The sequence below is a fragment of the Pristiophorus japonicus genome, chromosome 9 (genome assembly GCF_044704955.1).
Source record: "Pristiophorus japonicus isolate sPriJap1 chromosome 9, sPriJap1.hap1, whole genome shotgun sequence".
NCBI classification, from domain to species: Eukaryota; Metazoa; Chordata; class Chondrichthyes; family Pristiophoridae; genus Pristiophorus; species Pristiophorus japonicus.
In genome coordinates this window covers 179,464,675-179,489,487 of record NC_091985.1, presented here as the reverse complement: position 1 = coordinate 179,489,487, position 24,813 = coordinate 179,464,675, and positions in this window count along the sequence as shown.

Genomic DNA, 24,813 nt, shown 5'->3' with positions numbered 1-24,813 from the left:
TGTGCAACTCAGCAATTAGTTGTATCCTATACTTACACTAGAAGTAACTGCGCTACTCCGATGTTAATCGTACCCAATGCTTAGAAGAGGTGACCTTGCTCCTCCGATAATATCTGTACCCTATACTAACACTAGAAGTGATCCTGCTCCTGCGATATTAGTGGTATCCTATATTTTCCCGATAAATGGCTGTACTCCTCCGATAATATTGGTACCCTTTACTTAAACTGGAGGGGACCGTGCTCCTCTGATATTGAATTGTGCCCTTTGGTTCACTGGCTCTGATTATCAGAATATAAAACGAAAATAGAGAAAACTGAAAGAGTTGTGAAAGATATTTAAAATTGTTAGAACAGAAATGAGAGATTTTTTCTATTATGGATGATTGTACAGACCTTAGCTCTTTTCTCTAGAGAAGGATGCACTGACGGGGGAACCTGATAAAAGTCTTTAAAATTATGAATGCGTTTTTCATGTAAATTAAAATAAGACCTTTCCACTTGCGGGAATAAATAAACTAGGGGCCACGAATATAAGTCAGAGACGAATAAATCCACCAGGGAGTCCAGTAGAACTTTCTTCAACAAGAAAATGGATTTAGCTTCCTTACAGATTAATTATGGCCAATAATATGGATATATTTAATGGGAAGCTAGTTAAATACATAGGGAAGAATGAAATAGAATGGTATTCTGATACTTTTATATAAGTGGAGCTCGTGTGGAGCATCACAGTGGGATGAACTAGAGGGCCGTATGGCCGGTTTCTGTGCAGTACATTATAGATAAATCTATATAAACATTGTAACATAAAATCTTTGGAACATGTTCCCTGGAAAAACAGTAAATCAGTTAGAAACAAATGACTCTGGAAATTAGATAGATTTCTGACAGAAAGTATCATTTTAGGGAAGTATACATCAATAATCTGAGATATGGTGCACGTGTAGCAAGCTTGGGATGAACTTTGGCATTGGTACTCTGATTCACACAGCACTACGCCACTGGGGTTTCACTCACTTTTGCCTGGATCGGTTGTAGACTAATTGATAGAGGTTGATTGCGATAATCAATGAAGAACTGTTTTAACATATCATGCGATGACCAGGGTGGTAGAAGGTAGACTAGAGTTACATTAGTAATTTTTTCCTCTAGCCTTTCCTATGGTTTCTTTTATATTTGTCCCCTAATATTTATCCTGTTTCTGTGTTCTTTTTCTCCTCCTACTTTTCATATACATGTTGCCCTTGAGCGACATAATCACCAGTGAATGTAGTTTAATTGGATTTTCAAAAAGCATTTGATAAGGTGACACGTAAGAGGTTATTGCACATAACATGGACTCATGGGATTTGGCAAATACAGTAGCATTGATCAAGAATTGGTCCACAGACAGAAAACTGAGAGTCAGAATAAACGGGTCATTTTTGCTGACTGTCAATACACGTGTACCGCAAGAATCAGTGTTTGGGACTCAGCTGCGTATAATCTCTTCTGGATGTAGTTAACAGGACCGAGTGTAATATATCCAGCTTTGCTTATGATACAAAGTTCGGTGGCAAAGTAAGTTGTGATGAGAACGCAAAGAGGCTGTAATGGGATATATACAGTTTAAGAGACTGGACAAGATCATGGCAAATGGAATATAATGTGGAGAAGTGTGATGTTATCTACATTGGTAGGAAACACAAAAGCAAAATTATTTTCAAATGGTGAGAGATTGGCTACATTGGTGTTCGAGGGAGCTGCGTGCCTTGTCCACGAATCATAGACATTTAACACGCAGGTACAGCAATACATCAGGAAAGAACATGGGATTGTATCTTTTATTGGAAAGTAATTAGTGTACAAGAATGAATAATTCTTACTGCAAAAACGTAGTGCCATAGCGAGGGCATATCTGGAGTACTGTATACAGTTTTGGGCTCTTTGTTTAAGGGAATATTTAAGTTCCTTAGCCGGAGTGCCACGGGAGGTTCACTAGATTGATTCCTATGCTGAGGGTGTGTATTGTGATGATAGATTAAGTAGACTAGGCCTAAATTCCATGCAGTTTAGAAGAATGAGTTGCGATTTCATTGAAACGTTTTAAATTATAAAGGGCATTTACTGAGCAAATACTAGTAGGATATTTCACCTGCTGCGGTGCGGAGTATGGAACTCAGGGTCACATTCTCAGAATAAGGCGTTGCCCATTTGGTGCTCAGATGAGTAGTATTTTCTTCACTAAAAGACTTGTGAATTTTTGGAATTCTTTACCCCAGAGGACAGTCGATGCTCAATCATAGACAATATTCCATGCTAATATCGATACATTTTTGTGTCCTCTTGGAAAGGCAAGGAGGTCCACCGAGAAGCTCAGCAGTTCACAATCTGTGCAACGTGAAAGTCTAGGAAGCTATTAGGTGCAGTTTAATTTCTGGCATAAGGCACATTATTTGATGCGGCAATTTGACTGTGGATTCCCTGCTATATACATATATCTCATACCTCATATTGGATCACGTGAAGCACACATACACAAATATTTCTATCCTGTATGCATAGAATTCTGCACATGAGATGCTGTCCTTCACTGTGCATGGCGAAATAATATACAGTGAGATTTATACTGTATCTGAACACCTGTCTACATGCCCAGTGAATGTTTGAGCAGTGCCGATATTCCCGTGCATTTCCTCACCTCTGAGTGTTTTCTGGGACAGTGTCGAGGGAGCGTTCCTCTGTATCTATCCCGTGCTGCAATTGCAAAGGGTGTGTATCATGGGCTTTCAGAGACTAAACGTTACTCCGTACTCAAACCAGACTGTACCTAAGCTGGGTGTGCTTGATTGTGAAATGCTGACTGAGCATCACTCTGAACCTAACTCGAATCCATAGAATTATGTACATAGAAACAAATAAACATAGAAAATAGGTGCAGGAGCAGGCCTTTCGGCTCTTCGAGCCTGCACCACCATTCAATAAGATCATGGCTAATCATTCACCTCAGAAGCCTTTAGCCGCAATGGCAATATGTAACTCCCTCTTGAATATATCCAATGAACTGGCATCAACAACGCTCTGCGGTAGGGAATTCCATAGGTTAACAACACTCTGAGTGAAGAAGATTCTCCTAATCTCGGTCCTAAATGACTTACCCCTCATCCTTAGACTATGTTCCCTGGTTCTGGAACTCCTCAACATCGGGAACATTCTTCCTGCATCTAACATGTCCAGTTCCATCAGAATTTTATATGTTGCTATGAGATCCCTCTCATCCTTCAAAACTCCAGTGAATACAGGCCCAGTGGGTGCAGTCTCTCCTCCTATATCAGTCCTGCCATCCCGGGAATCAGTCTGGTGAACCATCGCTGAACTCCCTCAATAGCAAGAACATTCTTCCTCAGATTACGAGACCAAAACTGAACACAATATTCCAGGTGAGCCCTCACTAAGGCTCTGTACAACTGAAGTAATACCTCCCTGCTCCTATACTCAAATCCCCTAGCTATGAAGGCCAAAGTACCATTTGGCTACTTCACCGCCTGCAGTACATGCATGCCAACTTTCAATGACTAATGTACCATGACACCCAGGTCTCGTTGCACCTCCCATTTCCTAATCTGTCACCATTCAGCTAATATTCTGCGTTCGTGTTTTTACCACCAAAGTGGATAACCTCACATTTATCCACATTATATAGCTTCTGCCACGCGTTTGCCCACTCACCTAACCTGTCCAAGTCCACCTGCAGCCTCTTAGCATCCTCCTCACAGCTCACGCCGCCACCCAGCTTAGTGTCATCTGCAAACTTGTAGAATCACACTCAATTCCCTCATCCAAATCATTAATGTATGTTGTAAAGCGCTGGGGTCCAAGCACTGCGTACATGAATTCCGTACATGAACTCTAAATACATTAAGAGCAAGAAGATGAATAAGAAATTGTGGGGCCTATTGGAGACCATAAAGGAAATCGGTGTGTGAAGGCAGAAGTCGTGGGTTTGATTCTTAATGATAAATTTGACAAAAGAGAAAGGCGATGCAGACTTTACAATGTTGGAGGAGGAGCATGAGATTTTAGACGTGATAAACATAATGAGAGCGGGTGTATTAAGGGGCTTAGCACCTTTGAAGTGGATACATCGCCAGGCCGGGAAGAAATGGATCACATGCTGTTAACAGAAGCAAAAGAAGAAATAACATAAATTCTCACCATCATTTTCCAATCCTCTCTGGCGACAGGTGTGGTGCCAGAACACAGGAGGACTGACAATTTTGTACCTTTGTTTACAAAGGGAGATGGGGAGAGACTAAATAATTACAGGCCTGTCAGTTTTGGGAAAATTGTTGGAAAAAGTGATGAGGGACAAGATAATTCTTCATTTGAAAAGACATTGATAGATCAAGGACAGTCAGCATGCACTTGTTAAGAGAAGGTCGTGTCTGACGAACTTGATTGCATTGTTCAAGGAGGCAACCAGGAGTTTCGATGCGGGCCGTGTTTATGATGTTGTGTATATGGATTTTAGCAATCCTTTTGATATGGTCCCACATGGCAGGATTGTCATGAAAGTATAGCGCATGGGTTGCAGGTCGAAGTGGCAAATTGGAGCCAAAATTGTCTCGGAGGCAGGAAGCAAAGGGTAATAGTTAATGGCTGTATTTATGAGAGGAAGGCTGTGTCTAGTGGGGTTCCACAGGGTTCAGTGCTGTGTCCTTAGCTTTTTGTGGTATATATCAATGACTTGGACTTAATTGTTGGGGGTATGATTAAGAAGTTTGCAGATGACTAGCGACCAGTAACTAGCTGGGTGCCGCAGGGATCAGTGCTGGGACCGCAACTAGTTACAATTTATATTAATGACTTGGAAGAAGGAACTGAGTCTAACGTAGCCAAGTCTGATGACGATACGAAGATGGGAAGAAAATCAATGCATGAGGGAGACACAACAAATCTGCAAAAGGATATAGACAGGCAAAGTGAGCGGGCAATAATTTGGCAGATGGAGTATATTGTTGGAAAACTTGAGGTCATGCACTTTGGCAGAAAAACAATGAATGAGCAAGTCATTATTTAAATGGAGAAACATTGTAAATTGCCGCATTGCAGCGGGACCTGAGGTTAATTGTGCATGAAACCAAAATTGTTAGTATGCACGTAGTGTAATTGATCAGTAAAGCTAATGGAATTGCAAAGGGGATGGAGTGTAAAGTCAGGAAGTCTTGCTATAGCTGTGTAAGGTATTGGTGAGGCCACACCTGGAATACTGCGTGCAGTTTTGGTTTCCATATTTACGAAAGGATATATTGCTTTGGAGGCAGTTCAGAAAAGATACACTACGTTGATTCCGGGGATGAGTGGGTGGAATTATGAGGAATGGTTGGAATTCAGAAGAATGGGAGGTGATCTTATCGAAAATTATAAGATTATGAGGGACCTTGACAAGGTGGATGCTGAGAGGATGTTTCCACTGATGGTAGAGACTAGAACTCGAGGGCATGATCTTAGAATGAAGGGACACCCATTTAAAACAGAGATGAGAAGAAATTTATTCTCTCAGAGGATTGTAAATTTATGGAATACGCTGCCTCAGAGAGCTTTGGAAGCTGGCACATTGAATAAATTTGAGACAGAAAGAGACAGTTTCTTAAACGATACGGGGATAAGGGGTTATGGGGAGCGGGCGGGGAATTGGAGCTGAGTCAATGATCCCATCAGCCATGATCTTATTGAATGGCGGAGCAGGCTCGAGGGGCCATATGGCCTACTCTTGTTAATATTTATTCTGTTCTTATGACAATAAAATAAGCTGTGTGGTTGATGATACAGAAGAAAGCTGTGGACGGCAGAATGATATGAAGGTCTAATAAGACAAGGGAATACACATTAAATAGTACGTCACTGAAAATGGTAGACGAAAAAAAGTAACCTTTAATTGCAGGTCCACAGATCCCTGAAGGTCGCAGGCCAGGTAAATAAAGTGTTTAAGAAGGCATATGGAATACCTGCCTGTATTAGTGGAGACATGGAATACAAGAGCAAGGACGTTATGCTTGAAGTGCATAAAACACTGGTTAGGCCACAGCTGGACTACTGTTTGCAGTTGAGGTCACCACACTACATTAAATATATGATAGCTTTGGGAAGGCTGCGGATAGGAATTAGAAGAATGTTGCCTGGATTTGAGAATTTTGGCTATGAGGAACGATTGGAGATTCTGGATCTGTTTTCTTTGAAACAGAGGAGGCTAATGGAAGACCTGTTTGAGGTGTGTAAATTTATGAGTGGCCTGGATAGAATGGATAGGGAGGACCTGTTTCCCTTGACAGATTGCTCAACAACCAGGTGGTATATATTTAAAGTAATTGACGGATGGTTTGGAGGAGATACGAGGGGACATGTCCTCACCCAGAATGTGGCGGGGCTCTGGAGCTTGGAAGGGAAGTAGAGGCAGAAATCTTCACCACATTTAATATACACTTAAATGTGCAATTTATGTGCCATAACTTACAAAGATAAGGACCAAGATCTGGAAAATGGGATTAGGCTTGATAGCTCAGGTCGGCCGGTGCAGACACCATTGGCCGAAATGTTCTCCTTCCATGCTGTAAATTTGAATGATACCATGATCCTATGATTTACCTTAGAATGTTTGATCACACATAAAAAGCTGTATGTGAAATGGTGTGCTTCATTAGTTGTGTCAGATGAGCTGTATGCTGCATTGGTCAAAAGCAGTATCTGATTTGACTGCGCTTACGAACCACTACACAGTGAGTTTTGCCGTGTAATCTAACACCTGTCTAATTACAATTCGAGTTTTGTTTCGACAGTGCAGATAGAGCTATGACCCATAATTAACTAAAGCTGTACGTGCCGTGGAAGTTTTTCAGGAACAGTGTTCAGGGACATTTTAATGTTATCCAACCTGTGCTATACTTTTCATGCGAGCGTCTGATGCAACAGCGTCAAGGATCTTTATCTGACCCATGCTGCTCCTGCCCTTTGCGTGCATGATGGGACATTATAGAGAGAGCTAGCCGATGCTGTACGTGCAATGTATGATGGATATTTGTTCAAGGAAATTTACACTCTATTTAATACACATTGTACCTAACTTAGATGTTTTGATTGGACAGTTTACACAGAGATGTACTGCAGCAGCTGGGCTGGAGTCACGGCTAGTGCTGAAGCACAAGTCTTCAGCATGACAGCCAGGATATTGTCAGGACACATCGCATTTACTGTATCCAGTGTGTACGACCGTTTCACAATACAACATGGAGTGAGTCGAATTGGCAGAAGACTGGCTTCTGTGACGATGGGAACCGCAGGTGATAGCCGATATGGATTATTCACACGGTGCTTTTGGCTGAAGATTGTTGTAAACGCTTTAACCTTTAATTCTGCACACACATGGCTCCACCATGATTGAGGGTGGTGTTTATTCATGGAGCCTCCTCCTCCCGTTAGTTGATTAATAGCCCATAGCAATTCCCGACTGAATGTGGCAAGACTGCAGCGCTTTGATCTGATCCGTTGGGATTGGGATCGCTTAGCCTTGTCTTTAGCTTGCTGCTTCGACTGTTTAACATGCATGTTTCAGATTCGGCCTGTTGACACCTCATTTTTAGGTCCACCTGGTGCTGCTCCTGGCATGCTCTTTCACTCTCTTCATTGGACAAGTGTTGGTTCCCTTGGCTTTATGGTAAATGTAGTGTGGGGATATGCCGGTTCATGATGTTACAGATTGTGGAGAAATACAATTCTGCTGCTGGTGATGGCCCTCAGCTCCTCATGAATGCTATGTTTTGAGCAGTTCGATCTGTTCTGAATCTACCACATTTTGCACGGTGGTAGTTTTGTGGCATCCACATGTTCTCAATGTGAAGACAGGAATTCTTCCGCACAATGACCACAGGGCAGTAATAGAAGGGAATTTCAACAATCCTAAAGGTATAGAGGATGCGGATTTCCTAAAACGCATGCACGATCATTTTGTTAGTCAGTATGTAACAAGCCTAACAGCTTAAGAGGTGGTTCAGGATTTAGTTCCGGTGAATGAAACTGGGGAGATGCAAGGGGTATCAGAGGGAGAGTACTTGGGTGCGAGCGACAATAATTCAGCCATATTCAAGGTAGTTATAGATAAGGACACGGATAGAATAGGAATAAAAGTCTTAAATGGGGGAAGAGCTACCTTTGCTAAGTTGAGAAGCGATTTTGCCACAATTTACTGGAAACAGCTACTTTTGGGTAAAACAGTGTCGGAACAGTGGGAGGCATTCAAGGAGATCCGGAAGCCTCAGGCCAAACATGTGCCCTTAACGAAAAAAGGAGGGAATAAACATTCTAGAGGATGTCGAAGGACTTACAGGCGTGGGAAAAGAAAAATGGGAAGTTTATGTCATATACCGATGGTTAAATACTGTACCATCTTTGCAGGAATATAGAAAGTTAAGTGGTAAAATTAAAAGGGATATTAGGAATGGTAAGAGAGAGCATGAAATATTATTGGCTAGATTGATGAAGGAAAACCCAAACATGTTCTCGAAATTTATTAAGAGCAAGAGGGTAACTAAAGATAGGGTAGGGCCTATTCGCGCCCATGAGGGTAATAATTGTGAGGATGCGGATGATGTTACTATTGGTTCTAATGAATACTTTGCGTCTGTTTTCACAAACGAAAGGAGCAATGCAGATACTGCTATCGAGGAGGAGTGTGAAATTCTGTATGAAATAAACATAGTGAGAGAGGAGGTAGTAAGGGTTTTCGCAAATTTGAAAGAAGGTAATTCCCCAGGCCTGGAAGAACTGCATCCCAGGCTGTTGTGCGAAATAAAAGAAGAAATAGCAGAGGTCTTGGTCATCATTTTCCAGTCCTCTTTGGATTTGGGATGATGTCTGAGCACTGGAGGACTGCTAATGTAGTGCCCTTGTTTAAGAAGCGGGAAAGGCATAGGCCGAGTAATTAAATGCCTGTCATCCTCAGCTCTGTGGTGGGAGTATTATTGGAAAACATCCTGAAAGACAGGAAAAACCTACCTTTGGATGCAAATATTAATTAGGGGCTGTCAGCTCGGATTTGTTAAGGGAAGATCGTGCTTGACTAACCTGATTGCATTTTTGAGGAGGTAACCAAGAAGGTCGATGAAGGTAGAGTATAAGATGTAGTGTATATTGACTTCAGCAAACTTTTGATAAAGTCCCACATGGTAGACTGGTCACTACGATTAAATCCCATGGGATCCAAGACATAGTGGCTGGTTGGTTCCAAAATTGGCTTGGAGTTAGGTAGAAAAGTGCAAAGGTTGATAACTGTTTTTCTGACGGGAAGGATGTTTCCAGTGGGGTTCCGCAGGGCTCAATCCTGGGTCCCTTGGATTTTGTGGTATATATCAATAATTTAGATTTGAATATAGGAAGTATGATTAAGAAGTTTGCAATTGATAGAATAAATGGCAGTGTGGTTGATAATGAAGAGCAATATCATGTTCTGCAGGAGGATATCAATCTATTGTTCAGGTGGGCAGAGCAGAGGCAAATGGAATTTAATTCGGAAATGTGTGAGATAACGCACTTTCAGAGGGCTAACAAAGAATGGTTTACACATTCAGTGGCAGGCCTCTTAATTATGTAGATGAACAAAGCGACCTTGGAGTGCTTGTCCACAGATACCTTAAAGTAGCAGGCCTGGAGGATAAGTTAGTTAAGAAGGCATACTATTGCTTGCCTTTATTCGCCAAGGCTTAGAATAGAAGAGCAGGGAGTTTATGGATAAATTGTATAATACACTGGTTAGGCCACAGCTGGAGTACTGCATGCAGTTCTGGTGGCCGTATTATAGGAAGCAGGTGATTGCTCTTGAGCGGGTGCAGAGGAGATTTACTACGATGCTGCCTTGAATGGAGAATGTTAGCTTTGAGTAAGACTGCATAGGCTGGGTTTGTTCTCATTGGAGCATAGAAGATTGAGAGGAGACCTCATTGAGGTGTACCTCATTTTGAGGGGCCTGGACATCGTGGATAGCAAGGGCCTATTTCCATTGGTGGAGGGATCTTTTACGAGGGGGCATAGTTTAAAGGTGGTTGGTGGAAGGTTTAGATGGGATTTGAGGGGTAGGGAGGCTTGTTCACGCAGAGGGTTGTGGGGACCTAGCACTTGCTGCATGGAAGGGTGATTGATGCAGAAACCCTCAGCACTTTTAAGAGATGGTGGGATGGGCACTTAAAGTGCAGTAACCTGCAGGGTTAAGAAGCTAGAGCTGGCAATTGGGATTAGACTGGATGACGCAGATATAATGGTAAGAACTGGCAAGAATATTAAACAGATAGGGTGATCTGCTGGACTAATTTCGATCGCCTGGATAGATCTGAGAGGAAATCTTTCAGACTTTATTCCCCAATTGGCCTGTTTTTTTTAAGGTGTTTCCTCTTCCAAAAGATCATATGGCTCCGGTTGGGACAGAGTGCAGAATGTTTCAATTTAAGGCATAGCGCAGGTGTGTCAGGCGGACTAGGTCGGCTGGGTGCTCTTTACCTTTCCGCCAGTGTTCATTGCTCATAGGTATGTATGTATACTACAGGGCTGCTGACCAAGGTCCAAGTGGCACTTTATCGGCCGCCATGGACACGATGAGCCAAAATGGCATTCTTCTGCACTGTAAATGTCTTTGTTTCTAAGCTGCGAAGAGAATACACTGTGTCTGCAAAGATATATAAATAGACAAAGTGAGTTGGCAGTAAGGTGGCAGATGGTGCATAATATAAGGAAATGTGCAGTTATTCACTTTGGTAGGAAGAATTAAAAAAACATGAACTTTTCAATATTGGTGTTCAGAGAGATTTGGATGTCTTTGTGCAAGAAACAATAAGCCAAGCATGCAGGTAAAACAAGCACTACCGAAGATATATTGTCATTTATTGCCAGGGGCTTGGAGTATAAGAGTAAGGAGGTCTTGTTCAAATTGTGTAGGGCCTTGGCGAGACCACAACTGGAGTAATGTGCATGTTGTGGTCTCCTTACCTAAAGAAGGATATACTTGCCTTGGCGGAGGTGCAACGGAGTTTCACATAATTGGTTTCTGAGATTGAGAGGTGATTTCAATGAAATGTGTTATGATGAGAGATTGTGCAGAATGGGCCTATACTTCCTGGAATTTAGAAGATTGAGAGGTGATCTCAATGAAACATTACATTCTGAAAGGGATTCCCAGGGTAGATGCTGAGAGGTTGATTCCCATGCCTGCTGTATCTGGATACAAGGGGCACAATCTGAGGATAAAGGGTAGGTCATCACAGAAAGATATGAGGAGGAATTACATCACTCAGAAGTTTGTGAATCTTTGGAGTTTTTGGCTCGGAGGGCTGTGATAGCTGAATCTCCCAAGATAGTCAAGACTGAGATAATTAGATTTTGGAGGTCTATGGAATCAAGGGATATGGAGATCTGGTTGGAAAGTTGGATCGATGATCAGCTATGATTTTATTAAATGGCGGAGCAGGCTCGGAGGGCCGTATGGCCTTCTCTTGCTCCTATTTCTGATGTTCTTATTCTAATTAAACACTTGCTATTTTCACCTAAATTTACCTGTCATGCTTTTGTAATTAAAAAGTTACTGAATTACCGTGATTATCCCAAACATCTTTACTTCCAGCTGTGTCCACTCCGAGATAATTTTACTGACGTATTTCACCTCGTTCTCTCTCTACTCTATTCCCAATAAACGGCCAAGAACCCACCTTTCGTTGCCAGCACCAATGTGAGCTGAATATGTTTACCGCTGCTCTCGTACTGCCGCCCTCTCTTTGAAATCTCCCATCCTCATTCATCTCCTAACAACTCCTCATTGACTCATCTCTTTTCCAACCATGGCACCAACTTCAAACTCCGATTCCTCTCAAAAGTCATTGAACATATTGATGCCTCCTAAATCAGTACCTATCTTTCCCGCAACTTCACATTTGAATCTCTTCAATTAGGTTGATGCCCTTGCCACAGCACTGAATCGGCCCTTATCGAAGTCACAAAAAACATCCTATGTGATTGTGATACACTGTCCCTCCTCATTCTTTTTGACCAGACCACCCTCCTCCAACTCCTCTCCTCCATCTTAGAGCTCAGTGGGAGTGCTTCCACTTTGTTCTAGACTTATCTTTGCATTCAGAGGCACAGAATATCCTGCAGTGCTTTATCCTCGCACTCTCACACAGTTACCTCGGGAGTACCCAAAATTTCTTTCATCCTGTTATTTCTGATCTATATGTTGCCTTTGGCGACATCTGCAAACACAACTTCAGATTCCACTTGTATTGAGACCACAGGCATCACTACCTCACCACTATCTCTCTCGACTCTTCCACTGCCTTTGTGTTGTCGACATCCAGTGACATACGAAACAGATTATTCTTCATTTAACTATTGGGCAGACTGATTGTATTGTCTTTTGATCGATTGCATCTCCTTCCTCGGCCAATGTTCCATACTGAAAAATGCTGCTGACATCATCGGTGTCCCATTTAATCAGAGATCTAATGCAAAGACTGCATAATATCGCCCAGCTCTGCCCCTTCTGCCAGTAAAACCCTCCAAGATGTTGCCACCACCAGACTTCACTTATCCAATGGCATCCTGTCCCGACTCCTGCCTCTCACCCTCAATAAAATTCAGATCCCATAAAGATTTATGCCCATAACCTAATTCGAATCAAATCTTCTGCACCCTCTTAACATTGAGTTACTTTGGCACCCGTTGCTGCAACATGTAGATTTAAAATTCTTATCCCCATATTCAAATCCCTCTATGGCTTCACTACTCCCTATCTCTCATCTGGCACTACAATTCTCCTAGAACAGGGCATTGCTCATTTTCTGGCCTCATGTGCATTTCCAACTTTCTTCACCCCGCCATTTACAGCCGTGCCTTCAGCTGTCTAAGCCTGGAACTCTGGAATTCCCTACCTACACATCTCCATTTCTACCGTCCTTTAAGATTCTCCTGAAAACCTACCACTGACCAAGCTTTTTGTCATCTGTCCTTCTTCGCCTTGGTATCCTTATTTGTCTCATTACGTTCATGTGAAATGGCTTTGGACTTTTATCAATTTAAATGTGCTATATAATAGAAGGTTGTTGTTGCAATCAGCTGTCCATCTTGACCAATACCCTCAGCCACATGTATCTCGGGAGCTCAGTCCATTTGTAGTAATTAGGGTGAATGGTAATGGGCTGCAGCAAACAATCCATTATAATCAGCAGGCCAATCTTGATAGACCTCTTATGAACCTTTTGGTCCATTTCCACTGATCAGTACGGTTGGACATGTATTGTTAATTGCCTTGTAATGAGCAAATCAGCCTGGAAAGTCCCCTCTTCCACATGTATCTCGGTGGTTAGTATATTTACAATGGTCAGTGTGTTTGGGCTGTACTCATTCTGTTATTGGCATTGAACCGCTGATCATCATGGTCTACTGTTTCAGGAAAGGAATGAATCAAATCCCGAGTCAGAACGTGTTCAGCTGTAATCAGCATCGGGGCACAGATTGCCACCGCTAAGTGACTCGACTGAACGAATGGGCTGTCTACTGCTCCCTGCAGAGTTCACCATGCCGGGCGGAACTTGGTCTGTGCTGTAGAGATGACGGAATGTAGCGGCTCCGAAAAGAGTTGTAGTAAAGCTATAACCCAGAGGGAGAAACGTGACACCTCACATTAGTATTCCACAGTCCAGATTATCTGCGTTTCCGAACGAGAATAACCGCCCGTTTGAACACCAGAGGAATGAAAGCCCTGATCACAGACAGGAGAGTGATGGGAAGGATCTACATGTGGAGGACACTCATTCTTTGTTGGGAATGAGCCACATGTGCAGAACACAACCCCTTTAATGGGAATGATCCAGATGTGAGAACACTTCCCCTTTGATGGGAATGATCCAGCTGTGCAGAACACTCCCCCTTTGATGGGGATGATCCAGTTATGAAGAACACTCCTCGTTTGATGGGAATGATCCAGATGTGAAGAACACGCCCCTGTTGATGGGGATGATCCACATGAGGAGAGCACTTTTATTTTGATGGGGACGATCCAGATGTGAAGAACGCTCCCCTTTTGATGGAAATTATCCACATGTGGAGAATACTCCCCCTTTATTGGAAATGATCCACATGTGGAGAAACTCACCATTTGATGGGAATGATCCAGATGTGGAGAACTCTCCCACTTTGATGGAATGAGCTAGATGTGAGGAACAATCCTCCTTTGATGGGGATGATCCACATGTGGAGAACTCTCCCGCTTTGATGGGAATGTGCCAGATGTGAGGAACACTCCCCCTTTGATGGGAAAGCTCACGATGTGCAGAACACTCCAAATTGGAGGGAATAATCCAAATGTGGAGAACACTCCCCCTTTGAGGGAATGATCTTGATGTGAAGAACACTCCCACTTTGAGGAAATGAGCCAGTTGTGCAGAACACTCTCCTTTGATGGGAATGATCCAGATGTGATGAACATTCCCGTTTTGTACAGGGCCAGCAGCAGTTCGTGGTGTTACGCTGAATATTCGTCTGCTCTGTAAAAACAACGGAAGTGAATCACCTGCCAGAGTGAAAGAATGAGTTTAAAGTGAAACTCCGGATAGTGGTTAGAAAATGAGAGCCCTAGTTTTATTGGTCAATCCAATGTAGTGATGTAACGTGCCCAATTCAGTCACTACAACCTGTCCACTGTCAGTGGATGAACAAAACTCAAAACAAAACGTCGTTGGGTTTCCTGTAGTGCAAACAGAAAACATAAATGGGCATGGATTCGGTGGCCATCGGGCTGGGATTGTGTGGTGTGCGGCAAAATTAATGCTCTAAACTACCAATCTTATAGTAAACAATGGGCCTAGAGAAGGCGACCCGCTTTCCCGACTCAAAGGCAGTGATCGACCAGCAAGGAAACACACGGAGGGCTGATGAGCCCTTTTAGAGCTCGGGCACAAAGGATTGCCTGAGCGGTACGCAGAGAGGAAAAGGAATGGATGCAATAGTAGGTGACTTCAGTAGTTCCATTCGGATCGTCCTCACCCTGTTTTGTTCTCTGCGCTCTGTGCAGTCGGTACTTTACTCCCGAGTGTGGAAGACATCTATCCCGGCAGATGGATGTAATTCCTTGGCACACAAGCATGCAGATACTGGTACATACACCGAGACTGGTACATTTGCCCTGCGGTGCGACCCGGCAATGAACCCGGCAGAGATTTCATCAGTTTCCCAAATGCAATGTTTCGCAAAGGCAATTGGCATATTTACAACCCGATATTGGGATCCCGCCTCAGGTGGGGATGGAGCATGAAATCTGGTGCTGATCTCGCTGCAGCAATGAGATGGCCGAGGCAGGTTGTAGCTTGTGAAAATATCTGGATCTCAGCAGTGTCATACGATGCAGGTTTCACATTGTGCCTCCACATCCACCCCACCTTCATCTTCTTCTAACTGTGTGAAATACAACAAAGGATCGCCTGATTCATGGTACTGAGGGCAGGAAGTTCCTGGAGGGCATGGTCCAAGCCCAAGGGGAGGAGGTTGAACTTGGCAGTTAGTGTCACCTCGAGCATTCTCTGCTTGGCTACTGACAGGTGCAAGAATTTCATTGCCATCGCCGTGGCACAAAGGTAACAGCAGTCAGTGCCCCAAGTAATACTGCGCTGTAATATAAGATGTTTCCCCAAGTACACAATCCTAATTAAGTGGACGCAATAGGTATCGCTCCTTTCAACCGCCACCTAGCAATAAGCAGCTTCTCTTTGATGGGTTTTGTGAGTTGAACTATGGATGGTAGAGCGGGAAATTGCAACAAAATTCACCTTCCATTTTTTAAAGTTGGCAGCGCGGTTGCTCAAATTTTCGACCATCGGAAAATCAGCGCAAGCCTGCCCCAGCGCACGTTCCGTAATGTCACCTCTTATGTAATTGAATGCTGATGGAAAATTCAGCAACTAACGTGAGGAGAAGGATCCATAATCATGCCCATCCTCAATGATGGTGAAGCCCAGCAGGTGCGTGCAAAAGGCAAGGTTGGAATTTTTGTAACGATCTGCAGTCAGTAGTACTCTGTGGATGATCCATCTCTGACTGCTCCTGAGATACCCATCATCACAGCTGCCAGTCTCCATCCAGTTATTATATGATGTGATTTCAAAGAAGGGCTGAGCGGACTGGATACAGCAAAGGCTATGGCCCTGACAACATAAAATTCCCCGACTGAGCTGCTGAAGACCTGTGCTCCAGAACTACATGGGCCGCTAGCCAAGCTCTTCGAATATAGCTACAACACTGGCATCTACCGGAAATGTAGAAAACTGCCCAAGTACAACCTGTCAACAAACAGGAGGACAAATGTAATATAGCCATTTAAGGCCCCATCAGTCTACTCTCAATAATCAGCAAAGTGTTGGAACGTGACATTAAAAGGGCTATCATGCGACACTAACTGCACAATAACTTGCTCACGATGCTCTGGTTGGGTTCTGCCAGGATATCAGCCTTGGGCCAAACATGCAGAAAAGAGCTGAATTCCAGAAGTGAAGTGAGAGTGGACTTGACAACAAGGCTGCATTTCACCGATTGTGGCATCAAGGAACCCTAGTGAAACTGAAGTCAATAGGAATAAGTTTAAAAATCTTCACTAGCTGGAGTCACAACGAGCAGAAAGGAAGATAGTTTTTGTTCTTGGAGGGAAATCACCACAGTCCCAGGACATCGCTTCAGGAGTTCCCCAGAGCACTGTCCTAGGCCCATCATTCTTCAGCTGCTTCGTCAGTGATATTCCCTTCATCATAAGATCAGAAGTTGGGATGTTCATTGATAACTGCACAGTTGTCCGTTCCATTCGCTACTCATCAGATAATGAACCAGTCCATGCACGCATGCAGTAAGACCTGGGGAATCAAGGGATTTGGAGATCGGGTTGGAATGTGAAGTTGAGATCGATGATCTGCCATGATCAGTGATAGTCGGAGGAGCAGCAGTCAGGAGGAACCAGCGGGAGTGCGAGGCTCGCGGCCTATAAAAGGACAGCGGCAGTCGGAGGATCAGCAGTGGGAGCAGCTAGCTGGTGCAGGGACAAAAGGCAAAATAGAAGAAAAACGAAATCGAAGTATGACTACACATCCAAGCGGGTAATGATTGGCTGATTGATTGGTGAGCTTTTTTTTTTACTTTTACTTTTTCTTATCAGTAGGAAACCTTTGACGTTGTTGCCAAGTTAAGTTAATGTAAGGGTTAAGTCATGGCAGGAGAGCCCAGACCCGTGTCATGCTGCTCCGATGCTATGTGGGAAATCAGAGACACTTCCATTTTCCCTGGCTACTATGTGTGCGGGAAGTGTGTCCAGCTGCAGCTCCTGACAGACCACATTGCGGCATTGGAGCTGCGCATGGATTCACTCTGGAGCATCTGCGATGCTGAGGACATCGTGGATAGCACGTTTAGTGAGCTGATCACACCGCACATAAGGACTACATTGGCAAATAGGGAATGAGTTACCAACAGGAAGATCAAGGGAAAGAAGGTCGTGCAGAGATCCCCTGCGGTCACCTCCCTCCAAAACAGATATCCTGTTTTGGATACTGTTGAGGGATGTGCTTCGTTTGTGGAAGGCAGCAGCAGCCAAGTTTATGGCACCAGGAGTGACTCTACTGCGCAGGAGGTCAGGAAAAAGATTGGGAGAGCGATAGTGATAGGCAATTCTATTATAAGCGGAATAGATAGGCGATTCTGCGGCCGCAAATAAGAGATTCCAGGATGGTATGTTGCCTCCCTGGTGCAAGGGGCAAGCATGTCTCGCAGCAGCTGCAGGCCATTCTGGAGGGGGAGGGTGAACAGCCAGCTGTCCTGGTGCATATCGGTACCAACGATATAGGTAAACAACGGGATGAGGTCCTACAAGCTGAATTTAGAGAGCTAGGAGTTAAATTCAAAAGTAGGACCTCAAAGGTAGCAATCTCAAAATTTCTACCAGTGCCACGTGTTAGTCAGGATAGTTCAGATTCATACGTGACTTCAGGAATGGTGCAAGGGGAAGGGATTCAAATTCCTGGGACATTGGAGCCGGTTCTGAGGGCGGTGAGACCAGTACAAACCGGTAGATCTGCACATGAGCGGGACCAGAACTGATGTCCGAGGCGGAGTGTTTGCTAGTGCTGTTGGGGAGGGTTTACACAAATATGGCAGAGTTAAGGGAATCTATGCAGGCAGGGAGAGGGGAGTGCAGAAGCTAATGGCAGGAAGGATAACAAAAAGAGTGGAAGGCAGAGAAATCAAGGGGAAAAATCAAAAAGGTCCACATTACAACATAAATCTAAAAGGACAAAGAGTGCTAAAAGAAACAAGGCTGAAGGCTCTGACTCTCAATGTGTAAGCATTAATAATAAGGTGGATGAATTAACTGAGCAGATAGCTGTTAACGGATATGATATAATTGGAATTATTGAGCCGCGGCTCCAGGGTAACCCAGGCTGGGAACTCAACATCCAGGTGTATTCAATATTCAGGATGGATAGACAGAACAGAAAAGGAGGAGGAGAAGTGTTACTGGTTAAAGAGGAGATAAACGAAACAGTACGGAATGACATTAGTTTGGATTATGTGCAATCCATCGGGGTCGAGCTGCGAAATACCATAGGGCAGAAAACGTTCGTGAGAGTTGTGTACTGAACACCAGACAGTACTAGTGAGGTTGGGGATAACATCAAGCAGGAAGTTCGGGATGCGTGCAGTAAAGGTACCGCAGTTATCACGGGTGACTTTAATCTACATATAGATTGGGCTCACCATACTGGTATCAATACTGTGGAGGACGATTTCGTGGAGTGTATAAGGGATAGGTTTCCAGGCCAATATGTCGAGGAACCAACTACAGAGCAGGCCATCCCAGACTGGCTCTTGTGCAATGAGAGAGGATTAATTAGCTAACTTATCGTGCGAGGCCCCTTGGGGAAGAGTGACCATAATATGGTAGAATTCCTCATTAACATGGAGAGTGACACAGGATCCTGACCGTATAATAGCAGCGCATTTGGAAAACAGTGCCAGGATCGGTCAAGTCAGCATGGATTTATGAAAGGGAAATGATGCTTGATAAATCTTCTCGAAATTTTTGAGGATGTAACTCGTAGAGTGGATAAGGAAGAACGAGTGGATGTGGTGTATTTGGACTTTCAAAAGGCTTTTGCCAAGGGTCCCACACAAGAGATTAGTGGCCAAAATTAAAGCACATGGTATTGGGGATAATATTTCGACGTAGATACGGAACTGCTTGGCAGACAGGAAGTGAAGAGTAGGAATAAACGGATCTTTTTCAGAATGGCAGGCAGTGATTAGTGGGGTAATGCAAGGTTCAGTGCTGTGACCCCAGCTATTTAAAATATATATTAATGATTTAGACGAATGAATTGAAGATAATATCTCCAAATTTGCAGATGACACTAAACTGGGTGGTAGTATCAGCTGTGAGGAGGAAGCTAAGAGGCTGCAGAATGTCTTGGAAAGGTTAGGTATGTCAGCAAATGCATGGCAAATGCAGGTGGCAAAAACAGGAAGGCAGATTATTATCTGAATGCTGACAGATTAGTAAAATGGGAGATGCAACGAGACCTAGGTGTGATGGTGCAACAGTCATTCAAAGTAGGAATGCAGATACAGCAGGCAATTAAGAAAGCAAATGGCATGTTGCCCCACATAGCGAGAGGATTTGAGTATCGGAGCAGCGAGGTCTTGCTGCAGTTGTGCAGGGCCTGGGTGAGACAACACCTTGAGTATTGTGTGCAGTTTTGGTGTCCTAATCTGTAGAAGGACATTCTTGCTATTGATGGAGTGAAGAGAAGGTTCACCGGAATGATTCCCGGGATGGCAGGACTGACATATGACATATGGGGGATTGGAACCAATGCAGGGAGACAGAGGGAAACAAAAAGGAGACAAAAGCAAAAGAAAGAAAGGAGATGAGTAAAAGTAGAGGGCAGAGAATCCCAAGGCAAAAAACAAAAAGGGCCACTGAATATAAAGGGGCTGCAGGAGGGCTCAAAATTAAAATTCATGATTTAAAAACTAGGATTAAAACACTCTACTTAAATGCACGCAGCATTCGAAATAAAGTAAATGAGTTGACAGCACAAATCATTACAAATGGGTCTGATTTGGTGGCCATTACAGAAATATGGTTGCAGGGTGGCCAAGACTGGGAATTAAACATACAGGGGTATCTGACGATTCTGAAGGATAGACAAGAAAGAAAAGGAGGTGGGATAGCTCTGTTAATAAAGGATGATATCAGGGCAACTGTGAGCGACGATATTGGCTCTAATGAACAAAATGTTGAATTATTGTGGGTGGAGATTCGAGATAGTAAGGGGAAAAAGTCACTGGTGGGCGTAGTTTATAGCCCCGCAAATAATAGCTTCATGGTGGGGCGGGCAATAATCAAGGGAATATTGGAGGCATGTAAAAAAGGAACGGCAGTAGTCATGGGGGATTTTAACCTACATATCGATTGGTCAACTCAAATCGCACGGGGCAGCCTGGAGGAGGAATTCATAGAATGCATACGGGATTGTTTCTTAGAACAGTATGTAACAAAACCAACAAGGGAGCAAGCTATCTTAGATCTGGCCCTGTGCAATGAGTCAGGAAAAATAAACGGTCTCCTAGTAAAAGGTCCTCTCGGAATGAGTGATTACAATATGGTTGAATTTGTAATACAGATTGAGGGTGAAGAAGTTGTTTCAGAAACGAGCATACTATGCTTAAACAAAGGGGACTATAGTGGGATGAGGGCAGAGTTGGCTAAAGTAGACTGGAAACACAGACTAAACGGTGGAGGACTTTTAAGGAGCTCTTTCATAGTGCGCAACAAAAATATATTCCAGTGAAAAAGAAAGGCAGTAAGAGAAGGGAAACCAGCCGTGGATAACCAAGGAAATAAAGGAGAATATCAAATCAAAGACCAATGCGTATAAGATAGCCAAGGTTAGTGGGAAGCTAGAGGACTGGAAAATGTTAAACAACAGCAAAGAATGACTAAAACAGCAATAAAGAAAGGAAAGATATATTTTGAAGGTAAACTTGCGCAAAACATAAAAACAGATAGTAAAAGCACTTACAGATATATAAAACTGAAAAGAATGACTAAAGTAAATGTTGGTCCCTTAGAAGATGAGAAGGGGGATTTAATAATGGGAAATGTGGAAATAGCTGAGACCTCGAACAATTATTTTGCTTCAGTCTTCTAAGTGGAAGACACAAAAACCATGCCAAAAATTGCTGGTCAAGGAAATGTGGGAAGGGATGACCTTGAGACAATCGCTCTCACTCGGGGGGTGGTGCTGGAAAGGCTAATGGGACTAAAGGTAGAAAAGTCCCCTGGTCCTGATGAAATGCATCCAAGGTTATTAAAAGAGATGGCGGAAGTTATAGCAGATGCATTCGTTATAATCTACCAAAATTCTCTGGACTCTGGGGAGGTACCAGCGGATTGGAAAGCAGCTAATGTAACGCATCTGTTTAAAAAAGGAGGCAGACAAAAGGCAGGCAACTATAGGCCGGTTAGTTTAACATCTGTAGTGGGGAAAATGCTTGAAACTATCATTAAGGATGATATAGCGGGACATCTAGATTGGAATAGTGCAATCAAGCAGACGCAGCATGGATTCATGAAGGGGAAATCATGTTTAACTAGAATTCTGTGAGGATATAACGAGCATGGTGGATAGACTTGTACCGATCGATGTGGTGTATTTAGATTTCCAAAAGGCATTCACTAAGGTGCAACACAAAAGGTTACTGCAGAAGATAGAGGTACGCGGAGTCAGAGGAAATGTATTAGCATGGATAGAGAATTGGCTGCCCAACAGAAAGCAGAGAGTTGGGATAAATGGATCCTTTTAGGGTTGGAAATCGGTGGTTAGTGGTGTGCCATAGGGATCAGTGCTGGGACCACAACTATTTACAATATACATAGATGACCTGGAAGAGGGGACAGAGTGTAGTCTAACAAAATGTGCAGATGACACAAAGATTAGTGGGAAAGCGGGTTGTGTATAGGACACAGAGAGGCTGAAAAGAGATTTGGATAGGTTAAGCGAATGGGCTAAGGTTTGGCAGATGGAATACAATGTCGGAAAGTGCGAGGTCATCCACCTTGGGAAAAAAGCAGTAAAAGGGAATATTATTTGAATGGGGAGAAATTACAACATGCTGAGGGGCAGAGGGACCTGGGGGTCCTTGTGCTTGAATCCCAAAAAGTTAGTTTGCAGATGCAGCAGATAATCAGGAAGGCGAATGGAATGTTGGCCTTCATTGCGAGAGGGATGGAATAAAAAGCAGGGAGGTCCTGCTGCAACTTTATAGGGTATTGGTAAGGCCGCACCTGGAGTACTGCGTGCAGTTTTGGTCACCTTACTTAAGGAAGGATATACTGGCTTTGGATGGGGTACAGAGACGATTCATTCGGCTGATTCCGGTGATGAGGGGGTTACCTTATGATGATAGATTGAGTAGACTGGGTCTTTATTCGTTAGAGTTCAGAAGGATGAGGGGTGATCTCATAGAAACATTTAAAATCATGAAAGGGATAGACAAGATAGAGGCAGAGAGGTTGTTTCCACTGGTAGGGGAGACTAGAACGAGGGGGCACAGCCTCAAAATATGGGGGGGTGGGCGATTTAAAACCGAGTTGAGAAGGAATTTCTTCTACCAGAGGGTTGTGAATCTGTGGAATTCTCTGCCCAAGCAAGCAGTTGAGGCTAGCTCATTGAATGTATTCAAGTCACAGAGAGATAGATTTTTAACCAATAAGGGAATTAAGGGTTACGGGCAGAGGGCGGGTAAGTTGAGCTGAGTTAGATGTGGGTCTTACGGCTAAAGGGATCAGGGGTATGGCGAGAAGGCAGGAGTGGGGTACTGAAGTTGCATGATCAGCCATAATATTATTCAATTGTGATGCAGGCTCGAAGAGCTGAATGTCCTGCTCCTGCACCTATTTTCTATGTTTCTATGATCTTATTGAATGGTGGAGCGGGCTCGAATAGCCTCAAATCCTTTCCACCATCTACAAGCCACAATTCAATAGTGTGGTAAAATAGTCTCTACTTGCCACCATAAGTTCAGCTTGAACAACACCAAAGAAGCTCGACATCATTCACCAAAAATAAGCTTGTTTGATTGGCACACCATTCAACAACTTAAACATTGACTCATTTCGCCACTAGCACACCGTGTGTACCATCTACATGGTATGCTGCAGCAGCTGGTCAAGATATTTTCGAAAGCACCTCGCAAACGCGTGACCTCTAGCGGCGAGAAGGACAAGGGCCACAGGTGCATGCGAAAACCATCACCTCAATGGTCCCCTGCTAATGACACCTATTCCTGACATATATCGCCGTTACTTCATCATCATTGGGTCAAAATCCTGGATTTTCCCTCCGCACATAAACTGTGGGATTATCGTTACCACAACGACTGCAGCGGTTCAAGAAGGCAAATTACCACCAGCATTGCAAATTCATTAAGGGAGGGCCATAAAATCTGCCCTTGCCAGTGATGAGCACATCCCATGAAGTAAGTAAAATATCATGTACCACCAGTACTGGAGGAGGGTGGTCACATCTAGTGGATGTGCAATAATTGCACTAGTACCACAGGAAAACAGTCACCTCTAGTGTAAATCTAGCCATGCGAGTAAGAACAGGGAAGGAAGGGGACTTTGAATACAAGGAAAGCTACCACTAGCACCGGAGAACGCGGATTACCTCTAATGTAACTGTTGCATTATAAGTAAGAACGGAGAAGGACTGCCATTTCAAATGGAAGTGTCGGTCCCACTACCACATGAATAGGTTTATGGTCTCTAGTAGTGAAGGAGGAACACATTCACAGCTTGTGTAAGTATAGGATACCAGTGGCACTGGAAAAGCATGATTTACTCTAAGATAATTTTATGGCTGCAAGTAGTATTAGTGTAGTGATACCACTATTTCTATAGGAGTGTGCAAAGCTCTAGTGTAAGTGTAGTGTTACAAATTTAACAGGAGAAGATCGATCACCACTGGTGTAATTTTAGAGATACCATTTTACTGGAGTAGAACGATGAAGTCTGGTTGAAACGTAGACGTCCCACTAGCACCAGAGGATCACGGCCACGTCTAGGTTGAATACAGACTAACAATAGTACTGAAGAAAATGGTCATCTCCAGTGTAAGTGTAGTGGAACCACTTGTGCTGAAGGAGACTGTACACATCTAGTGTCAGTGGAGGGATAGCACTGGTCAATCGTACTGTTAGTATAGTTATACCGCTATTACAATAGGAGCATGGCCAAATATAGGCATGCCTGAGGAGGACAGACATTTTGGGGTAAGTGTATTGGTGGCAGTAGTATAGGACGAACACAGTCACATCTAATATACGTGTAGGGTAAGTGTAGTACTGGAAGAATAATGCGGCAGGACTGCTAAACACCAGTTGTGAAGGACGTTTTGCATTGCTTGTTCTGGAGGGCATGGTACACTAGAAGTGAAGCATGGGCAGAGTCATGGCGATTAGTGCAAGGGCCTGTAGTCAGCACTAGTACTGGAAGATGTCATTTTCCACTTGTAAACAAACTTTTAATTGTTCACTTGTTCAACTCTCCAATAACACTTTTACCGATTCTACTTAACGTGAATTCTAAGACAGGAAAAACAAATTAATTGAGTCTATTTGTTAACTGACTGTAATTAATGCCAAATATGAGTTAACCTAATGAACTCACTGGAGGACTGATGTGTGGATAAATATAAGATCC